We start from the raw sequence: 23,136 nt of genomic DNA on the forward strand, positions 1-23,136 counted from the left end.
AAAACAGACAGTGATAAACATTTGCAATACACTACTTGTTTGTGTCGTAAACGATTATAACTGTCTCAATCGACAGCTTTATCAAATGTTAAGTTACCATTTAAACGACATTTCAGTGGCAGAATATTCACTCGAGATGGTAGGTTCTGCCTTGGGTCGGTAACGGTTGATGGTCATTGTGACTCCTCGATGCGTCGAGCGTGTAGGACGTACATTGACGTCGTTGTCTGAGTTGGGCTTCGGCATGGGGTAAGCGGACTTAGTGGATGAGGTAGTGTTAGACGCGGCTGCTGGTTGGGCCGAAAGACCCTGAGGCCGTTGACGGGTCCAACAACTAGTGGAGGTAAGAGCCAAAGATGATGGTGGCGATGGTGGGTGTGAAGCAATCGGCAAAGGTGACGGTGGGGGAAGAAAATTTGGTAAGGGTAACGGTGAGGTTGAAGGGAAAGGTACGACATCGCGTGGAAGGGAGGGAGGAGGGGAAGGTTCGACGTCGAGTGGAGGAGAGGGAGGAGGGGAATGTTTAGCGTCGAGTGGAGGGCAGGGAAGAAAGAAAGGTTCAGTGTCGTCAAAGTCAATGTGTTAGGGTACTGAGAACCAGCGTCGACAGTTGTTAATGGTGAATGGGGGTTCGGCAGCGACGCAGATCCTAGTCTTAACTATAGTGGTTCGAAAGTCAGCGTTGAAGGTAGAGGAGAGGGCTAATAACGGCTTGAGTGAGTTTTGGGTGAATATGGGTGAAAAATTAGGGTTTAAAGGTGTAGGAGGAAAGATGTTTGGCTGTAAGGTGGGTGTTTGGCTATAGGTTTGGGTGTGTTTAAAGCAGGGATGCGCTATTCCTACTTAGATTAGGATAGAATATTGGGTTTTGCTAAAGCATACCTATTCATTTAAGATGCTATTCCAATTTTAATTTTTTTCTCGTCGGTTCTCCTAGACATAAGAAGACAAATTTATTAACATGAAAATAAAATAAAATAAAATAAAAAATAATATATATAAATTGGGTTGCCTCCTATTAAGCGCTTGTTTTACGTCATTAGTTTGCATCCTGATTAGTATTATGGAGGTTCCAGCTGAATTTTTTCAACTGTATGGGCTTGAAAATTCTCATAAAACGGTTTTAACCTTTGATCATTGACCCTGAACCATTTTACCAACTCTTCACTTTCTGTTTCAACTGCACCATGTGTGAATAATTCAGTTACAATAAAGGGTCATTGCCTTCGAGACTAAAGCTTACCGAGGAACAATTTTAGCACGGAGTTGTAAAGTAACACTTTTTGTCCTATCGAGAAATGCTTTCGGGATATTTTCTTGTCATGGAACAATTTTGTTTTGTCCCTATTGATACGAGTATTCTCGTAGGCATCATTACAAATTTTCTCTAATTCTTGGATGTTAAATTTTCTTGCTCTTCCTACAGGTTCTAATTCCATGTTACATTATTGTACAGCCCGGTAAGCCTTATGCTCCAATTCTCCTAGAAGGTGGGAAGTCTTGCCAAAAAAAAGTTGATATGGGCTTATACCAATTGGTCCCTTATATGCCGTCCAATAGGCCAAATGTGCATCATTTAGCCTAAGACTGTAACACCCCGACCCGTGTCCGTCGCCGGATTAGAGTTACGAGGCATTACCGATCAAAACCCGACTCAAAATTTTTTTTAACTTAACCACGAAATTTCATTCCATATATATATTATCACATAACCAATTAAAATCAAACATGCATCTTTAATCAAGTTTCATATACTAACCATGTTTGAACAATTCATCCATATCATTATCATTTACCTAATCAAAATTTAATATCATAAATCAAACATTTATCCAAGCATTTATTTCATTTCAATTTACTAAATATAGTACATATTTCATTTCAATCTACCCTGTTTGGACAGCTCTTATACATCAGAAATTGAGCAGCATATATATATACAAAATTGGACAGCATTTATACACCAAAATTTGATAGCATATATATACAAAATTGGACAAAATTTATTCACCAAAATTAGGCAGCATATATATACTAATTTGGACAGCACTTATACACAAAATTTGACAGCATGTATATGTAAAATTGGACAGCATTTACTCACCAAAATTGGGCAGCATACATATACAAATTTGGACAGCACTTATACACAAAATTTGACAGCATGTATATGCAAAATTGGACAGCATTTATTCACCAAAATTAGGTAGCATAATTAACACAAATTGGGCAGCATTTAAGCATAAAAATTTCATGAACATATACCACATTTTAGACCATTAAAGCATATGCATTAATACCGAATTCAAACCAGAAGAGATAAGCCATTTTAGCATGGCTTTTAGATACATATACACATTGGTTCCAAAATCAATATTTTAACTATACTATCACTACACCAAAACAGGCTTTTAGCGGCGCTTTTTTAAGCCTTTAGCGGCGCTTTGAGAAGCGCCGGACAAAACGCTGCTAAAGACCTCGTCGCTAACTTTAGCGGCACTTTTCCCACAAACGCCGCTAAAGACCAGGACCTTTAGCGGCGCTTTCCCAAAAACGCCGCTAAAGACCAGCACCTTTAGCGACGCTTTTCCCACAAACGCCGCTAAAGACCATACCTTTAGCGGCAATTTCCTCACAAGTGCCGCTAAAGACTAGGACCTTTAGCGGCACTTTTTTCATAAACACCGCTAAAGACTCAGACCTATAGCGACGCTTTTTCCACAAACGCCGCTATAGCTCAAGACCTTTAGCGACGCTTTGATTACAAACGCCGCTAAAAGTACTATTAAATATTAAAATCAAACATTATTGATATAAAAAATTAATTAGTATTAAATATATACTTTTAGTCAAAAATATAATATTTAATCATATAATAAATTAATTTTTTAATCAAAATATTGAAAAATCATGTTAATATTTAAATTGCAAAATTACAAGTTCAAATAGTGCAACTAATTTATTGCAAAAAAAAAAAAATGCACAAGTTCATAATGTACAGTAATCAACTTCAGGGATATGGATCATCTTCATCTTCATCTTCATCTTCATCTTCATCATCTTCTTCTTCACTTTCAACTCTGTGACCATATTCTTCTCTGCTGCCTATGTGATTCAATGCTCTCCTTTCATCATCTTCATCGTCATTATAAGGCACAAGTGACTCTTCAAGAGGTGAAGATGGTGAATCCACAACCCTCTGCCATTTTAAGTCCCGTTCCCCGTCTACACTATCACCAAGTTCCCTTTTTGCTTTCATCTTCTTTCCCCCTCCTTCGCTCTCACAATTTCTGTTGCTATACCACAGTAGCATTCATCAATTAAACTAAGTTCCCATGAGATCTTCTACTACAATCGTTCACTTAAAATAAATGATAAAAAAAGAACTATACTTTTAGATCTTTGAGAAAAAAAAAGCAGGAAAATTCATAGCCAACTATCTAGGGTTTTTATTGAGTACCGGATAAAACATAGCGACATAGTAAAGAAACTTAAGTACAAAGGAGATTAGATAACTTTTCAAACAAAATATCAGCGACTAAAATATACTATACATTTCTTTTATTTTTAAAGAAATTAGAAGAAGAGTTATAACAATAAAATTATGAAAAACCACAAGCCACAAGATCTTTGGGACATTCAAACGGCATAAATTAAAGCCAAACTCCGATCAAGAAATGAGTATATTGAAAACAATCAAGATTCTTCAAATATGAAAAAATTAAAATCAAAATAAAGAGGAAAAATACTGGAAAAACAAAATAAAATATCAAAGAAAATGAAGCGAAGAAAATTTTAATAAAGAAAATGAATATGATCACCTGACGTCTATAGTAATTTGAACATACTAAGGCCAATTACTAATTAGTAATTTGAACATCTATAATATTTAAACATACAATAAAGTGCAGATCCGAAAGGACAGTTCACATACAAAGGCCAATTACTAATTAGTAATTTGAACTTCACACAATTTACAATCACCATTTATGATTAACATATTAAGAGATGGGTGTCAAATTAAGAAGAGAATGAAAAAGGTACTTGACTATAACAAGCATGTGAGAATTAACCTGATCCCTTCCAACATGTATAAGGCATTACAAACTTTTATAAACAAGGACAACTACAAAATGCATTTCATCACATCTCTTATATTTTAAAGTAATAAATCGAATAAAAATGAGAAAATCCAAGAAGTGGAAGAATAGATACCATCATGCATTTCAAAATCTTTGGATTAGATATTTGTGATCACATGTTAGGCTTCAAAGGCAAAAATAGCATATATCTAACGATATTGCTTCCATTTTGTCATTACATATTAGAGAAAGTTACTTGGAAATACATTAGCATATATCTAACTGAAAAATTGTAAAAAATCTACCAACCAAATTTCTACATTATTGAATCGGGTCATACATTTTATATTTTGTAGTTACAAAATATTGTTAGAAAACTAAGTTATAATTTTATATTTTGTAAAATTGTAAATATTATTTTGTCATTTTATAGAGCAGTAATGAATCGGGTCATACATTTTTGTCCAATTTTTACTGGAACACATACAAAGGCATAAACTTGCAGCCAGCTTATATCAAAATGACCAGTTCTTGATGTCACTAAATTTATTCAACATTATCTGGAAGAACTATACAAATACAACAGCCATGAACAGGAAGACAACTAAACATCGTTACTTTGAACATTCAAAGTACGTTAAGGTTAAAGTATTAACTAGCGACCCATAAAAGAACAAATAATCACATTTTGAATTAACCAAGGTATTTCAGCATATTCAGCAGCCTATATGTCTAAACAATATATCCTCAACCCAAACAGAAATTATTCACCATAAATAACATAAACAAGTGCTGGTTGGATAGACAATGCAAACAAAATGATGAGGGAAAAAAAATCAGTCAGAAATAGGATACAAATCGTGCAACCAAACGATATTTATTTTAAATGCAAACTAGACCTAATCATTGTATCGAATCTGAAAACCTTTGCTCAATTTTATCTCAACTGAAGCATTCCTTTATTTGATTGAGGCTGACATAGACTTCCTAATTATCGCATAAGGGGTAGTTTAAAATATCAAGTATATAGTAGGCATGCGACAAAATCCCCATGAACAACCTTGAACTAACTCATCACTGTTAATTAGCATATAAAAACTACGACAAAAGTTACAAATATGATGTCAGAACACTTACAAACAGTGTAGGAATAGCTGCAATGACCAGGCTTGTAAACGCCAAAGAAGCCTGCATGTACTGAAAATATAGAAAATTGAAACACCAAACATAGTACTTAATACCAATGCACAACACTTGAATTTCTACCACTGCCTGCCTATAAAAAGAATCTATTTGATTTGCAGTAACAAGCCAAAGAAAATTGCAAAAAATAAAAATTATCCAACAAATTGTTCAAATGCCATATGCATCCAACAAAATGCAAAACACCGATTATAACAATGAAACTATAATCAACAAATGCAAAAAGAATTAAATAATGAAAAAAAAAGCTTATCTAAAAGAACATAAAAATAATGAAAAAAATAAATAACAAAATAGGACAGATGAAAAAACCAAATCATCGAAAATAAGAAACGGGTCACCTTATTATCAATTGGTAGATTTAGATTTGCAGAAAACAAGTAATGATGGAAATCATCGAGGGTCAGTGCGTGTTTTCTGAACTTCGCCATATGGTGTCGTTTCTGCAGACCCTGCAGCAGAATCTCCTCCGCGTCGGAGACCTTCGCACCGCCTTACCCCTGCGCATCCACCAAGAACCTATGCAACTGCTCCGCCGTCATTTGAGGCCCACCTTCGGCGTACTTCTCAAATGCAGCTATAACATCCGGTGGTGGTGCCGCCTCAATGAGTTTTTTCTTTTTAATGTTATTTTGCATGTAAATAACTTCTTTATATGTGTTATCGAAATTAGCATTAATTACTTTTGTTTCCTTTCTTAACTTTTATTCCATAATCTAGAGGTGATTACTTGAGAGAGAGAGAAATCATGTTTTTCTGAATGTTTAAGTTATTAGTTATTTTAATTTTAATATTTTTTTCTAAGAGAGAAAATTTTAAAATTTGTAATTCACAAAATCATTCATGGTTTTTAAAATTTTGCAAGCGAATATCAAAGAGCTGTTAGGAGTTAAGGAAACTCAAAATGTTATATAGGTATTAGCTACCGCCATCTTGCAATGATTCACAGACATATACTCAAAATGTGCAGTAAGCAATAATTCATAACATGCACAAACTTACCTTTTGAGCAGGCCAATTATATATCATAGACATCATCTCTCCTTTATCCTTTACACTGAAATACATTCCACGTGGGCGTCTAAATAATCCAGAATAAATTTGGCATACCAGTCCTTATAATCGAGCAATTATAGCAACATGTCCAGGCCTTGACTCCGTTGGAGGCCAAACATGAGATACTCCCCAGCGACCTTGATTGATTCTTAATCACATTTCTTAAAAAGGGTGCTCTGAAATTCCCTTCCAAATCTGGCTCGAAAAATTTATCAGCACGTAAACCATCCACTGCAATGATATGGTTTTACCAAGACGTAGCAATTAGTAATTACACTAAACATTAAAAAATGAGTAATCATTTCAGGAAATGAAATGTTTCAAACATTAAACTGTAGATGCACCACAATAATCATGAACAGCCCATCATTGAGTTCTCCATTTTTCATATAAAAAACTTAGCCTTTTAATATAAAGCTAAAATAAGTAAATAACTAACATACCCAAAAGGTTCTTTGTTTCTATTTAGCTGAATCGTCAGATTCGCATCAAACTCAACAAGCCATTTTTCACTATCAATCCTATTCAACAAAATCAAGGGGGTTGAACCCTAAAAAGAGAAGAAAGGTGGGTTTACCAACAAGAAGAACAAGGCGTTTAGCAGAAGGAGAGAAGCGAGGGGAGACAAGATCCATGCCATGAACAATGGGGGTCTTGAAGTAGATGTCGAAAATGCTTAACATGTAAACGGCATGGAGGATGACACCAAGTATAACCAGCCATGTTTCTCTTCTTTTAACCCATTTTCGTCTCCTGGGTATGCTTGGTTTGCCTAGCTTCGAATCTCGGTTACCCAAGATCCCATCTATATCCACCTTTTTCGTTACTTTGGTTTCTCTGTTGTAACCCAAAATTACTTGGTCTCACCTCTCTATAAACTCTTGCAAGAAAACCTCAAAGTGAAGAAGAAATTGGGAGAGACGCAGTTTAGGGTTTGGATTTGGTTGAAAAACTCTTGTAAGGTCTCCATGAATCTGTACCCTTTGAGGAGATGCAGAGGGCTGCCAATTTGGGGAAATTGGGGGGAAAGATAAAGGGAATCGGGGTAGGGGAGAAATTGGGGGGAAAATAAAGGGAATCGATTTTGGGAAAAAGAGGGGGCAAAATATAATTCATTTGGATTTTTGGGATAAAAAAAATATATAAACACAAAACGACGTCATTTGCAAAAAATATTACTGGCGTTTGGAAGAAAAACGCCACTATTGCTCTTTTTTTGTAGCGTTTTTAACAAAAACGCCGCTATTTCCTATCTTTTGCGGCGTTTTTTCAAAAACGCCACTATCGCTCTATTTCTTACAATTTTTATATTAAATGATTATATCTTTCAAATAAATTTTAAATAAATAATTTTTTAAATTTAAAAGAATTAGATAAAATTATAATTTTTTGTTTTTGTATTTCATTTTTATTTGTTCTAATTTGGTCCTATCCAAAATAGATAGTTATTTATCCGTATCCATCTATTACTTTTTTTATCAATTTTTTATAATTTAATATTTAAATATATCAATTAATTGTTTAGATTAAATATTTTTAAATATAAAAGATTGTATAAAATTTTATTATTTAATAAATCTCAAGTAAACCTTAAATCCTAAACCATTTAATATATATAAAGTTTATCTATTATCTCTTAAATAATGTAAACTATAATCATAATGTTAATCTAAACCCTAAACCCTTAACCCCTATCTCCTAAACCTTAAATCATAAAATATAAACCCTAAACCCCTAACCCTAACCTCTAACTCCTAACCCCTAACCCCTAACCCCTCTTTTACAATTATATAAGAACTTAATTAATATATAAATTAAAAAATACTAATTAATCTAAACCTTATACCCTAACCCGACTCCAAATCTTTAAACCTTAAATCACTAACTCTTAAACTCTAACCCCTAACCCCTAACCCCTAACTACTAACCCCTAAACCTTATTTAATATATAAATTAAAAAACACTAATTAAACTAAACCCTAACCCAAATCCCTAACCCTTAACCCCTAAACCTTATTTAATATAAATTAAAACACACTAATTAATCTAAACCTTAAACCCTAACCTAACATCGAATTCATAAACCCTAAATCACTAACTCTTAATCTCTAACCACTAACCCCTAACCCCTAAATCACAACCCTTAAACCAAAATCCCTAATCCATAATCCCTAATTTCATAATCTATAAACCTTAAAATTGTAACTCCTAAACCAGCCTTAAATCCTAAATTAACCATATACCTTAAACCATATACCCTAAACCATATATATTAAACCCTAAACTATAATGATAATAAATTAAATATTTTAAAATTAATACTATGTATCTTTTACAATTATATATGAAATTATTTAATATATAAATTAAAAATTAATCAGTCATGTACCCAAAAAATTTTAAACTTATTTTAAATAATAGTATTTTAATTTTTCCATTTTTAACAAATATTCAATTAAAATAAATTGAATTTTAATTAATACAAATAAACAAATTAAATAGTAAATAGAAAGATAAAATATTTTTGCTGCGCTTTTCTAAAAACGCCGCTAAAAGCCTAAGCATTAGCGGCGCTTTTTCAAAAATGCCGCTAAAGATCTGAGCATCAGCGACGCTTTTTAAAAAACGCCGCTAAAGCCCTGAAAGGTCAGAAAAACGATGTCCTTGGGCTTAGATTTTTAGCGGTGTTTTTTGAAAAAAGGTCGCTAATGCTCATTTTTAGCGGCGCTTTTCTAAAAGCGCCGCTAATGCTCGATCTTTAGCGGCGTTTTATGTAAAGCGCCGCTAATGCTCGATTTTTAGCGGCATTTTTTGTCCAAACGCCACTAAAAGTGCCGCTAAAAGCCTGTTTTGGTGTAGTGTATACATGCCATATATTTGAGAACGATTTAGCAAAATACCAAAAGAAAATATCGATAGTGTGACGAGCTTAGCTGACGATCCCCGAACACGTAGCGATCACCAAAATCTATACATCAAAACAATTATCCAACACATTGTAAGCTAATTTAGCTTAGTAAGTTATAAGCAAATATACTCTACTATTTAAACCGATATCTCAAATAATATTCAACCAATTCATACTACTAAATCATCTTACATTTAGCCTACCATATCATAAAATAATTATTCACTTATTACTATGATTTAACTAAAATCAATATAATTACACGACCTTAAACATTTCTTCAAATTAATCACAAGACCAAATACATTATGCATTTCCTCATCATGTAATATAAAGAATCATATATATATATATATGATTCCAAATATAATCACCACATAGGTTTAATTCCTACAAAGCTTAACCTTAAAATACAACCATAATGGTTATTACTTAAGAATTCCAAGTATTTACTCATTTTAATAATCATGATTTCTCAATAAGACAATTACTCAATACTAATAGTTATTCGAAAATATTTAATAAGTTCGCACACTTAGTGCTCAATAATCAAACTCACACACTTAGTGCTTTACCATTAAACTCGCACACTTAGCGCTTTACAATTAAACTCGCACATTTAGTGCTTCACAATTAAATTCGCACACTTAGTGTCGAAAGTCAACAACTCAATACATCTTATTTCAATAATTTTATCACTACATGTATATATATATTCCATTCAATTCAACATAATTACTCAGATACTAAGCTGATTTTAAAACGATACAATTATATATGTGCTTAATAACTTACCTCGGATGTCGTCGACTAATAGATCGGCTACTCAACTACTTTCGATTTCCCCCGATCTAAATCCAATTTCTTGGTTTCTTGATCTAAACATATTCAAATAAATCTCATTTAAACATATTTCATTCAATTTAGTCTAAGAACACATAAATGGGAAAATTACATTTTTACCCCTAATATTTCACATTTTCACAATTTAGTTCTTATTGCATAAAACACAAAATACACAAAATTTGGCCACACTCAAGGGCCGAATCTTCCTAGTACCCATATAAGTCCATACATTTAATTTATTTCACATTTTAGTCCTTCAAAAATTTATTTTTTTTGTAATTTAGCCCTAATTACTCAAAATCACCAAAAAATCCAATACAAAACATATTAATCTTTAACATATCTTTCATTTTTTATCAACAACTATCAAAAAGCTCAAGCACTCATCAATGGAAAAACACAAAATCATCATCAATTCACAAAATTAATACATGGGTTTTGAAGTATTCAAAGCAACGATCACAAAAATATAAAAATTATCAAAAACTAAAATCAAACTAACCTTGAATTGAAATCCCTAAGATGGCCGAATGCTAAAGCTTGAAGAACAAAGTTTCTTTCTCTGTTCTCGGTGGAAAAAGGTGAAGAAAATGACTTTATTTTATAATATTTATGATATAAGATACATTATTATTCTTTTACTATTTTAACCTTTGTAAAATAATATTTAAAACATATAATACATGGCTTTTTAGCCATCTTACCGTCCACTATATTTTAAATGGGTTTATTGCCCTTTAAAGACTTCAAGTTAAAAAGTCATTACCAAATAGGTGCTTTACACTTTAAGTATCAACTTTTACATTTTATGAAATTTAGTACTTTTATCAAATTAAACACAAAAATGGCCAAATAAATTTACGAAATTTTCACACAATCAAATTCAAATATCACAGACACAAAAAAAATATTAAAATATTTTTCAGACTCGGATTTGTGGTCTCAAAACCACTATTCCGATTACGGTCAAAATTGGGTTGTTACAAAGACTCCAGTCCTTTTAGTTAAGCCGAACCATTTTCTCCAAATGGTCTTGATTTCTCGGTTCGAGACTTCCACTTGGCCGTTCGTTTGGGGGTGATAGGTTGCAGCTATACGGTGGTGAACTCCATAGTTTTCATAAGTGCTTCCATAACTTTATTGCAAAAATAGGTTCCGTGATCGCTGATCAAGGCTCGATGTGTGCCAAACCTAGAAAAATAGTTCATTTTTAAAACTCCATGACTGTTTTAGCATTGTCATTCCGAGTAGGCTTTGCTTCTATCCACTTAGAAACATAGTCTACCGCAAGAATTATATACACATTTCAAAATGAGGAAATAAACGGACCCATGAAGTTGATGCTCCACACATAAAAAAATCTCACATACATGAATTGGGGATAGAGACATTTGATTTCGCTTAGTTATGTTACCTGTATGTTGGCATTTATCGTAAGAATTAAAAAAAATCATATGCATCTTAGAAAATGGTGGGCCAGTATAGCTCACACTCTAATACCTTATGAGTAGTTCGTTTAGGGCCAAAGTGTCCTCCATAAGCTTTGGTATGACAAAAAGTGAGTATAGAAGGTACCTCGATTTCTAGAGCACATCGTCTTATTATCTAATCAGATAAATGTTTCCATAAGTATGGGTCATCCCAAATATAATATCGAGCTTCTCTTCTAAGTTTGTCTTTCATGGGACGAGCTAACCCAGTAGGTAATGACTTGTAGCAATGAGGTTTACCATATTCGCATACCATGGGAAATACTCAAGTGGTCAGCCACTAAGTTTTCGTGTCCCTTCTTATCTTGAATCTTGATATCAAATTTTTGGAGCAGTAAAATCGATCTAATGAGCATCGGTTTCGCTTCCTTCTTTGCGATCAAATACCTAAGAGCTGCATGGTCAGAAAAAATTATCACTTTAGATCCCAATAGGTAAGACCGGAATTTATCCAAAGTAAATACAATAGCCAAAATTTCTTTTTGTGGTGGTGTAGTTGCTTTGTGTAGCATTTAGGGTTTTTGAGGCATAACAAATGACATGGGGCTCTCTATCTATCTTTTTCCCCAACATGGCCCCCACAATTTGTTCACTTGCACCGCACATGATTTCAAAGAGATAGTTCCAATTTAGTGCTTGTACTATAGGAGCAGAAACCAACTTCTATTTGAGTGTGTCAAAAGCCTCCTTGCATTTTGGGCTGAACTTAAATTTCTTATCTTTTGTAACAATTCGCACAGTGGTTCAACTACTTTTGAGAAGTTCTTTATAAAGCGTCTGTAAAACCTTACATGGCCAAGGAAAAAACAGGTTTCCCATACAGTTGAGGGATATGGAAAAGAATCTATAATGTCAATTTTGGCCTTATCGACCTTAATCCCTTTAGCTGAAACTATATGTCCTAGAATTAAACCTTTTTCTACCATAAAATGACACTTTTGTAATTCAAGACAAGATTAAATTCTATGCATCTACTTAAAATTATCGCGAGGTTTTTAAGGCATTCATCAAAAGAGTTCCCATGCACAATAAAATCATTCATAAAAATTTCGATAACATTTTCTACATATTCAGAAAATATACTCATCATACATATTTGGAAGGTGGCTGACGTGTTACAAAGCTGAATGACATCCTCCTGTATACAAATGTGTCGAATGGGCATGTAAAAGTGGTATTTTCTTAGTCCTCTGGTGTAATTGGGATTTGGAAAAAACCTGAGTATCCATTAAGATAGCAAAAATAAGTTTTTCCAACTAAACGTTCAAGCATTTGATCTATTAAAGGAAGAGGGAAATGGTATTTTCTAGTATAAGAATTCAACTTCCTGTAATCAATGCAGACACGCCACCCATTTTGCACTCGAGTTGGTACCAGATCGCCCTCAGCATTTTTCTTTACTGTCACATCTGTTTTCTTTGGCACGACTTGTACCAAACTTACCCATCTACTGTCAGAAATGGGATAAATTATGTCAGCATCCAACAGCTTAATTATTTCTTTTTTTACCACATCCATCATATTCAGGTTCAATTGCCTTAGACCTTCTAACTTTGATTTCGTGTTTTCCTCTAAGAAATCTTGTGTGTGCATGTCAAGGGGCTTATCCTTTTTAAGTCGTCAATGGTCTAGCCAATTGCCTCATTATGGTTTTTTAGCACTTGTGTCAAATTTTCCTCTTCGAACTTGGAGAGTTTATTTGAAACTATGATCGGTAAAGTACTATCTTCCCCTAAAAATGCATATTTGAGATGCTCAAAAAGTGGTTTCAATTCCAAATCTAGTGCCTGCACAACAGAAAGTAGAAGTTTAGTGTTCATCAGAGACAACAATTCATTAACAGATTCGTAAATAAATCCTAAATCAAAGTCATCAAACAACGTTTCAAGTTTATCTTTATAAGGTGATTCAAAAGTTTTTCCTACTAATGAGTTAATTATGTCGACACGATTTACGTTTAAGATTTCACTTGGGTGACTAATAGCGTCATAAACGTTAAACTTCACAATCTCCCCGTCAAATTCCATCGTGAGGGTTCCGCTATGTACGTCAATCTTAATGCTAAAGGTACTAAAGAAAGATCGTCCCAACAAGATGTTCGAAGACTCAGGAGTGTTATCCTCTTCTATTTTCACTACATAAAAGTTTGCATAAAAGATAAGTCTGTTGACTTTCACTATTACATCCTCAAGGACTCATTCAAGATGCACAATAGACCTGTCTACCAATTGAATGATAACACCTATTTTCATAAAAAAACAAACGTTAATTGATTCATAAATGGAAAAAAGGCATTACATTTATGGAGGCTCCTAAACCACACGTAACTTTTTTTATTCTTAAGTGGCCTATTTTGCATGGTATTGCAAACATGCCCCTACCTTTACACTTTACTGGCATTCTCCGCTGCAACACCTCAAATACATTTTTACGAACACTTACTCTTTCATTTCCAATTGATTTTCACTTGTTGGTGCAAAGCTCCTTAAGGAATTTGGCATATCATGAAATTTGTTTAATGGAATCCAACAACGGTATGTTAATCTCGACGTTTCTAAATTTTTCGAGGATCTCTTTGTCCTCGTTACCTTTTCAATGTTTGTTCAATGGTCCTGGAAACGATGGTTGAATTTTGGGCAATGGAGGTTTCGTTCGAACCTGTTCATCGTTCTCATTCTTTTCCTGGACGGAATATTGATTAAGATTTTTGCCAGGATTTGGTTCCAGTTCTTTTCAAGTTCGCAATGTCACTGCATTTGTGTTTTTTCTTGGGTTAGGTTCCGTTTGTGATGGCAGCTTTCCTTGTGAGTTCATTTTCTCAATTGATGTGGTCAACTCTCTTAGAGACGCCTCGATTTTTTATTGAAAATCCTTTGTTTCCTTTTGGAAATCAATAGTTTGCCATTGTATTTACTGTTGAAAATCAACAGTTTGTCATTGTATTTGTTGTTGGAAATCAAGCACATTAGCTTCTAATTTATTGATTATGGTTTCTGGAGAGGTACTTGAATCTCACGTTTGTTATGGAAACCAGTTTTAGTATGGCTGGTTATACTATGGGTTAGCCCCATAACTCAAGTTAGGATGGTCCTTCCATCCTGGGTTATATGTATTAGCGTAAGGGTCATATCGCCTTTGGGGTGGTCCAGGAAAGTTCCCCACAGCATCCAAATGGCCTATAGTATCGTCACAAAAACTAGGGCATACGTCTATTGTATGTTCGGGTGCTGTACAAATTTCACATAGTCGGGCTAGTCCTGCTTTTTCTGCAATAAGAGAATTCACGATATTAGTAAGTTTTTCAATTTTGTCTTCTAAAGTTGAAATACTTAGCTGGTGAACCCTTCTAGTGGGTTCAAGATTGGCTAGGAATTGCTGTGTCTTTGCAGCCATTGTGGATATCAAGTCCCTTGCTTGTTGAGGGGTTATGTTGGCTAATGCCCCTCCACTGGCGGTATCTATCATATTCATTTCTATGGGCTTCAAGCCCTCATAGAAGTATTGGAGCAGAAACTGTTCTGTTATCCCATGTTGTGGGCAACTTGCACACAACTTCTTGAATCGCTCCCAATAGTTGTAAAAAGACTCTACATCACTTTGCCTTATCCCAACAATCTCCCTCAATAACTCAGTTGCACACGATGGTAGGAAAATATTTTGAGAAACAAACGGGAAAGATCAGTCCAAGTTGTGATAAATCTAGGAGGTAGATAAAATAACCATTCCCTAGCAGAATCCCTAGGGAAAAAGGGAAAGCACGTAATTTGATCTGATCCTCAGTTACGCCCTAAGGTTTCATACTAAGGCAAACCATATGAAATTCTTTTAGATGTTTATGTGGATTTTCATTTTGCAATCCACGAAAAGTCGGTAGTAACTGAATTAATCCTGACTTCAGTTCAAAATTAGTATCCATAGTAGGATACGCAATGCATAACGATTGTTGTTCTACATGAGCTTTGGCCATTTTTCGAATCGTTTGAGCCATAGATTGTTGTGCTAGATTCGGGTTTACGTTAACCCTAACGTTAGGCACTTTTTTGGTGGATCGACTCTTATTATTTCATTCTCCAATGTTTGAGTAGGGTTTTCGTTAACCCTAGACCCAACTTTGTCGACTGCCTCTATTTTCGACGTTGGGTTACTCTAATTTTCTACTACCTCTGACTACTTTTTTTCGTAGCTTCGTTTCTTTGCCATTAGCTCTCGCAATCTTTTCTATTTCTGAATTGAATGCAAGATGTTTTAGGGCAGATCTGGTCATAAGCAAAAGAAATAAGATTAGTACGTTACCAGTCCCCGGCAACGACGCTAAAATTTGGTGTGTCATTGAAAGCACCAAACATAATCTATCCCTATGCCTAGGATTTTGAGGAACAAGAAGTTGTAACAATCCAGTCCTTGAAGATTTGGCCCTACTTCCCTTATACTATTCTTTTCATTATTTGATAGGGATATGTTATTTTTGGTGCTTTCAACGACACACCAAACACAAAAATTACTATTATCATCTTTCAATTGTCAAGCTTTATTAAATGTGACCATGCAAACTAGTATAAATAGGTCTTAGTTCTAACTTTCGAGACATACCATTTTTTAGGATGAAATAGTTAGTGAGTGCTAATTTGAGAGAAATTGTATAATAGCTCTTGGATATATTTCGAGTTGTTTCAAAACACCTGTAATCTTTATCTTCTTTTTATGGTGAAATTTCTTGTTGTTTTTGCCTGTGGAGGTAGGCTTTAAAGTTGAACTATGTAAATCCTTGTGTCTCTTTATTTGTTTTTTTTTCACACATTATTTTTTGTGGTGTGTCCTATTTATTCTTAATAAATTTGTCTTATGGTCGTATTAATGTACTTGGTTCATCCATCATCAACACATAATGACTTTTTTGACCCTCGAACTTTACATAAAAAAGTCGTTTAAGCCTTTAAATTTGTATTGTTTGTTAAATCACCCCAAAATGGATGAAAAAGTTATCTGTTAGCTTTGCTTACGTAGCATACATGTGGATTGCCACGTCAGCAATTAATTATTTTTTTTTAAATTTAAAAAATTCAAAAATTCAAAAATTATTTAAAAAGTACAACAATTATAAAAATAATTTTAAAATTTAAAAAATTAATTAATTACTAATGTGGCATACATATGGATGTCACATTAGCAAAGTTAATGATTGTTAATTTTTTTTATCCATTTCAAGATGATTTGACAAATAATATAAATTTAAAGACTAAAAGAGAAAAAAAATTAAAAGGAGATTAAAATAATTTTTTTTATAAAGTTAGTGGTTAAGGACATTCGTAACCACTGTCTACACGAAAGACTATGGATTGGAGTGAGGCAAAAGTTTGGGCAGGACTTGTCAGGTAGGTTCCTAATACTTCCATGTTTTATTTAAGGCCAATTTTTAAAAAAGTTTTAATTGAATTATTGATTTATTTAAAGAGTTAAAATGAAAATTTTCAATTTAATTAAACGTATCAAAATCTTAAATTTAATGTTTAAAATTTTAAGAATAGCCTAAAATAAATTTTAGTGAAACATGCAAAACCCTCTCTCATATACCCATTTATGGTAAAAATTACATATGTATTAAAAGTATGCATCAAAATTAAATAAAATTTTAGTTAAAAGGTTAAGTTGAATATTTAAAATTATAATTGTTTAAGTTTAATTCTTATAATGTGTGAGTTTTTAAGAATTTTATATAAAAATATAAAAACATCTTCAAAATAATATTGAAAGTTGGTTGAATTTTGCTTGTCGAATATTGTTCCATATATACATCAAGTTACAATTATACTAAGGGGATATTGTAGAAAACTAGAGATGGACACCAAAAAATTGCTTACAAAGTTCGGGTCCTCTTCTTACATCAATAAGGCCTTGCTCAGAAAGTAATTAACTATAAATCAATAGTACAACACATAATTTAAATTCAACTCAATCATTTAGTTGTAACCTCACTCCTATACATTTAATTAAAAGCACTCTCCCAAGTTTGAGACATTTTTTTACATCCGTGGAGCCTTGCTTAGAGAATAATCCACTATGAATCAATGGTACAATATGCGATTTAATTTCAACTCAATCACCAAGTTGTAACATCGCTTTTATACATTTAACTAAAATCACTCTCTCGCTAAGATTTTCCCTAATGAAAACTTAGTTATATATTGATAGAACAGTTTGAATATATTTGTAACACCCCTAACCAGTCTCCATCGCCGGATTAGAGTTACGAAGCATTACTGTACAAAACAGAACATTTAACTTCAATACAAATCAATAAATCAATTTAATATTTATTTACAAAAAAATCATTACAATCATAGCAAATATACACATTTGGGCCTTAAATCGAGCCTTTGGGACCCTAAAAACAATTTGATAGCAATCGGGGATCAAATTGAATCAAATCAAAAATTTTGGAAAAACATGAAAAATTGAGAAATAGGGGTTATACGACTATGTGACATAGCCCAGACCGTGTGGACATCCGAAGTAGGGACACATAGTTGTGTCCCAGCCTGTGTGTTCACCCATGTTATTATTCGAAATAGGGTCACACGGTCTTGTCGCAGGCCGTGTGCCAGACCGTGTGAAATCTGCACCTAAAATAATAATGACCCACGGCTGTGTGAGGTGACTGTGTGTGGCACACGGCCGTGTGACAGCCCGTGTCCCAGGCTGTGTGCTCCAAATTTAGCCCCTAAAATAAGCCACTTCAATTCCTATCCTTGCCCAACAAGATACACCATTTACACATACATTCATTTGACCAAAACACTCTTTAAACACACTCAAAACATGCCAAATCAATCAACCTATGAATTCTAACCAATATGTCATTTAAATGTACTACAATTCACACCAATTCATTTCATTCAAAAACACATCATACCTTAAACATACATCACTACAACCACACATCATTTAGCCACTTCAATCACATATAAGCATGTCTCAAACCATATATTTACAACGCATCTAAAAGTGATCAAATGATACATATTGCCAAAACATTGCAAGCCCAAACAAAAATATATACACAAAAGGCATAACCAAACTAAGTTGACCAAATAGCGTATTAAAAAACTCTCACTACCATAGCCATTTATAACCATAGCCAAAATAACCAAAAACTACCAAAGTGATTGCTGAATAGTGTGATAAGGCTCTGACAAGGTTCCAACCGATCGAGCTTCTGATGATCTACAAAATAGAGGAAAACAACTTTGTAAGCAACTAGTGCTTAGTAAGCTCGTATAAGAAAAACTCAAACTTACTGTTCCTTAACATTTAATCATTCAATCATGCTCATTAGATCATATAAGTACTTGACTTTCCTATTCACAACAATCCACATATTTAGTAGATAACTTAAAAATATAACATCAAAGAAACATGACATATATCATGAAATGAATTGCATCCATTCATCTTTCTCACATGTTTGATTAGTAATATTTTCCATCCATTTGAAAATACCAAATTTACCAATTCATAAGATCATTAACAAAAATTAATTTGTATTCATGCTTTTCCATTAGTTTTTACTTACCCGTTGAATCATATAGAATTACGTCGGATACTCGGGAATGCTCACACATAATGTGTCTTTTCATGTAACAATATCATTTTCAATAATGCTCACACGAGCTGTGAGTCGGGATGTTAGCTACACGATGTTGCTCACACGAGTTGTGGAGAATCCACAACAAATGCAGGACCTCAACCATCGCTAGGACATCTAAGACCAACACCCGAAACTGTATAATCCCTAATGACATGTCATTTGTATCCTAAGAATTCTTAAGGTTCAAACGGGATTATTAAACTATCAAGTATTCAAACTATATTATTATTGTCGTTTCAAATTAAATCTAACATACCATTAACTAATAATCAATCCAAACAATAATTAATAAGTATATAACTCATACGAACTTACCTCAATATCTATGGTTGCAAAAACAAAGTTGAAGACTAGTTCGAAGCTTTAGCTTTTCCCCGATTTAAGTCCGGTTGTTGCGGATCTTGATCATGCATAAAACTCAAGCATGGACGAATGCTCCTAGCTCCCTCTAATGGTGTTTACAGTTTTGGAAATTGTGAAAATGAAGGACGTGATGAAAATTTTGTCATCTTTTGTTTAATTTTTATCTTAATTATTCAATTACTTAATTAACCTTTTAAAAACTAATAAATTACACCAAAACCAATCCAATATCACCCACTAACTTTAAATATGGTAAAATTTCCATCTAAATCCATTAATTTTCCTTTCGAAAGCTATTTTCCCCTTTTAACTAATGGAAATAAACTTTTGTACGTTTTACAAACTAGTCCATTTTACTTAATTAACTAACTAAACCTTAAAATTTTCTAATGAAAATTTAATATGACCTTAAAATAACCTTATAGACATTAAATAAACATTAAAATATTAACTCACTCGTCGAAATCGTGATCCTGAAACCATTATTTTCGGCACCATTATAAGCGGGTTGTTACAATATTACGAAAACACTCACTAATGTTCCTCAAAATGAATAGATTGAGTTCTTTCTAAATCCACATACTAAACAAGTCTTCAATATTGTATCCCTAGTTAGGGATGTCAATGGAGTGTGCTAAATTCACCACTGCTCCGTAGTTGGCACGCTCTACTCCACCACTCACTCCGCTTCACTATGGATCTATAATTTCAAAAATCACTACCACATCTATGGATGTTGGATACATCTATCCCTACCTTTCCCTGCCCCACCCCACCCCACCCCATTCCGCTCCACTTCAATTTAATTTTTGCAAGTTATCTTTAAATTTTCAATCTTTTTAAATGCAAGTAAATATTTAAATATAATTCTTCAAAAAAAATTTAAAACATAAAACATATAGATTTTCTATAAACATATTACAATTTTACCCTTTCAATAATTATATAAAAGGATAAAATGTTAATTTAATATAGCAGAGTAAGGCAGAGCGAGGCAAGCAATTACTATAACCACTTCATACCCACTATCTAAAAAAATACATCTTGCCCTACCCCACATCTACTTTTGAAAAGAGAAAAAGCCCCTCCATTTGGAGCGAATTGGTTTTGAATCCATCAAGTGGTTCGAGTTTTGCCATCCCTAGCCTAAGTAAATTCAACTAGTATAATTTGATTGAATCATTAGGATTTTATCCATATCTGACATCTTTAAGGAAAAAGATAATCTTGAGATATTTTCTCCAGATTTTTCTCAATCACATGTCTATTTATTTTTGAAAAGACAATTGTACTAAGCTTCTTCAAGTTGTCCTTGCTTTACTAAAGATCTTCCTCAAGTAACCATGAAATATATTGCACAATATCACTTAAGAAAATGCACAAAAATAGTCACAATAATCAAATCAAAATATGCCAACAAAATAAACAATTTATCTCGTTTTGCTAATTTTCCCTTAAGTAGCATTTGGCTTTGTAGTTGGCAATTATAATTGGCACTAACAACTACTTTTAAGGTTAAACTAGTCCATAGGAAGAGCATGTGTCCAACTTCATTAAGTGATTTTCAATCCATTTTGATATGCCAAGATCTCACCAAATCAATTACCTTAATAGAAGAATATTGAGATAAGTCTTCTCAAAGTCAACCCACGTATTCCTGTGATTGTATATATTAATTTATAGGGTAAGTAGATCATACTAGGACACTTGTAAACTAATACTACTTGATCCTATCTCTTCAATTATAATCTCATAAATTGCTGCTAAAATCACCAAAGATATACAAGTAATTAATCAAGATACGTTGGTAAAAATACCAACAAATAAGCCAAAATTTATCATATTACCAGCCATGTCTCAAGTTACAATTGGCGTCATAATTGATAGTTAAAACTGTCATTAACAAATATAACTTATTCTATAAAAAAGAATGAATTTTAAGTCATTTCTCAACTTAATTATTACCGGTTAACTCATGATACGATACTAACTTAATTGGAGATGTCGGGACACTAATTCAATTGAAAAGAAATAACCAAACTAAATCATATTAGTAAAATTATTTAGGTAATTTAACTTTCCTAAAAATAAAATAAAATTTCACTCTAGGTTTAAACTTTGGCACCTCAAGAGACAACCGTCTCAACCTTTTCAACACAATTAAATTCTAGGGTAAAAGATAAATTTATTATTATATTAATTTATAATTTTCAAAGGACTTGCAAGGTAATTTTACAGTTTTTTGGGGTAAGGCTACTTCTTACCTCTTAAATACCTTTTAGATTATTTTTGTTGATATTACGAGTTAATTAAATACAAACTCAATTAAAAAAGTTCATATCACATAATGTATAATAGATTAATATTTGTTTAAATTTCAGAAATATAGGGACTTGTTTTGAACTTACACGAAATTGGACTTGTTTTTGTTTCTTCAAATTTTTCCTTAAGGATTGGATACCGACAATATATTTTGTATATGTGCAATACATACGTTTGCTTCAATCAATGATTTCTTGGTTTTCTTTCCTTTCCAAACTGATTAACTAAAAGCAATAGGTTAAAATATGTTATAAGTTCCTATATTCTTAATAAATTTAAATTTTAGTCTTTATTTTCTTATTTTTAGAAATTTAATTTCTCCATTTTCATATTTTAAAATCTAGGTTTAACGGTTAACCGTGTTAAAATTATTTTGTTAAATTTAGGTTCATTATAACGTCATTTTTAGTTATATTGCTACCAATTGAGTATTTTTTATTTAAAAATATCACATCAATAAATTTAACAAAAAATTAATAAGTATTAACAATTTGACCTGAATTTTTGAAATTAGAAAAGCAGAGAAACTAAATTCTTAAAAAAAGAGTAAAATAACTAAATTCTAAATTTATAAAAAAATACAAGGACTTGTGACATAATTTAATCAAAGCAAAAAAATATAATAGAAATAAATAGTGGTCATTGGGTTCTTAATATTTGGAGCATTTCCGGTTAGTTAAAGAGTTGTTGAGAAGTTGATGAATGAGCAATTTCTTATTTAAAATCAAAATCCTTAAATTAATATATTTATATTTATAAATTTATATTTAATATACTAATAATACAAATATAAAAAATTCTTTAAATAATATATATAATAGTCGATTGAATCTTAGTTTAATTAGCATAAGTATTGTTGTCAATATAGGAGAACGAGAGTTTGAGTGTCTTGAAGAGCATTATTCTCCTATTTATGGGTCGGGAGGGACTATAAATAATTATAAATATTATGAAAAAATAAATATGATCATAACTTATAATGACATCGTTCAAATATATGTATAATATACATAAAATGAGAGTCACATATAAAGTTTGAAAATTCCCAAACCTCAACCCTATTATTGAATTAAATCTTGCAATTTCAACCTACTATAATATGACATAAATAGTTCTCAAATCTAATTAATCTATATATTAAGTTCCACCATAATTAATTTCCACATCAGCATTTTTATATTAAAGTAATTAATTAAATATGTAATTTGATTTTTCAGAAAT

At 32.5% G+C, this 23,136-nt stretch overlaps 1 non-coding gene across 2 annotated transcripts; it reads right to left on the reverse strand.

The window, feature by feature from the left end:
* Nucleotides 1-2,985: 2,985 nt before the first annotated feature.
* On the reverse strand, nucleotides 2,986-7,404 carry LOC105774194 (uncharacterized). 2 transcript variants are annotated; one of them, XR_001127293.2, is made up of 4 exons: nucleotides 6,919-7,404; nucleotides 6,288-6,572; nucleotides 5,220-5,270; nucleotides 2,986-3,296 (listed from the first exon to the last, which is right to left on the reverse strand). It is a non-coding gene; the product is annotated as an uncharacterized LOC105774194 (transcript). The 2 variants fall into 2 exon arrangements; XR_008196766.1 differs by having other exon boundaries at nucleotides 5,627-6,572.
* Between the last annotated feature and the right edge of the window lie 15,732 nt (nucleotides 7,405-23,136).

Source organism: Gossypium raimondii, chromosome 6 (assembly GCF_025698545.1).
Source record: "Gossypium raimondii isolate GPD5lz chromosome 6, ASM2569854v1, whole genome shotgun sequence".
Taxonomy (NCBI): domain Eukaryota; kingdom Viridiplantae; phylum Streptophyta; class Magnoliopsida; order Malvales; family Malvaceae; genus Gossypium; species Gossypium raimondii.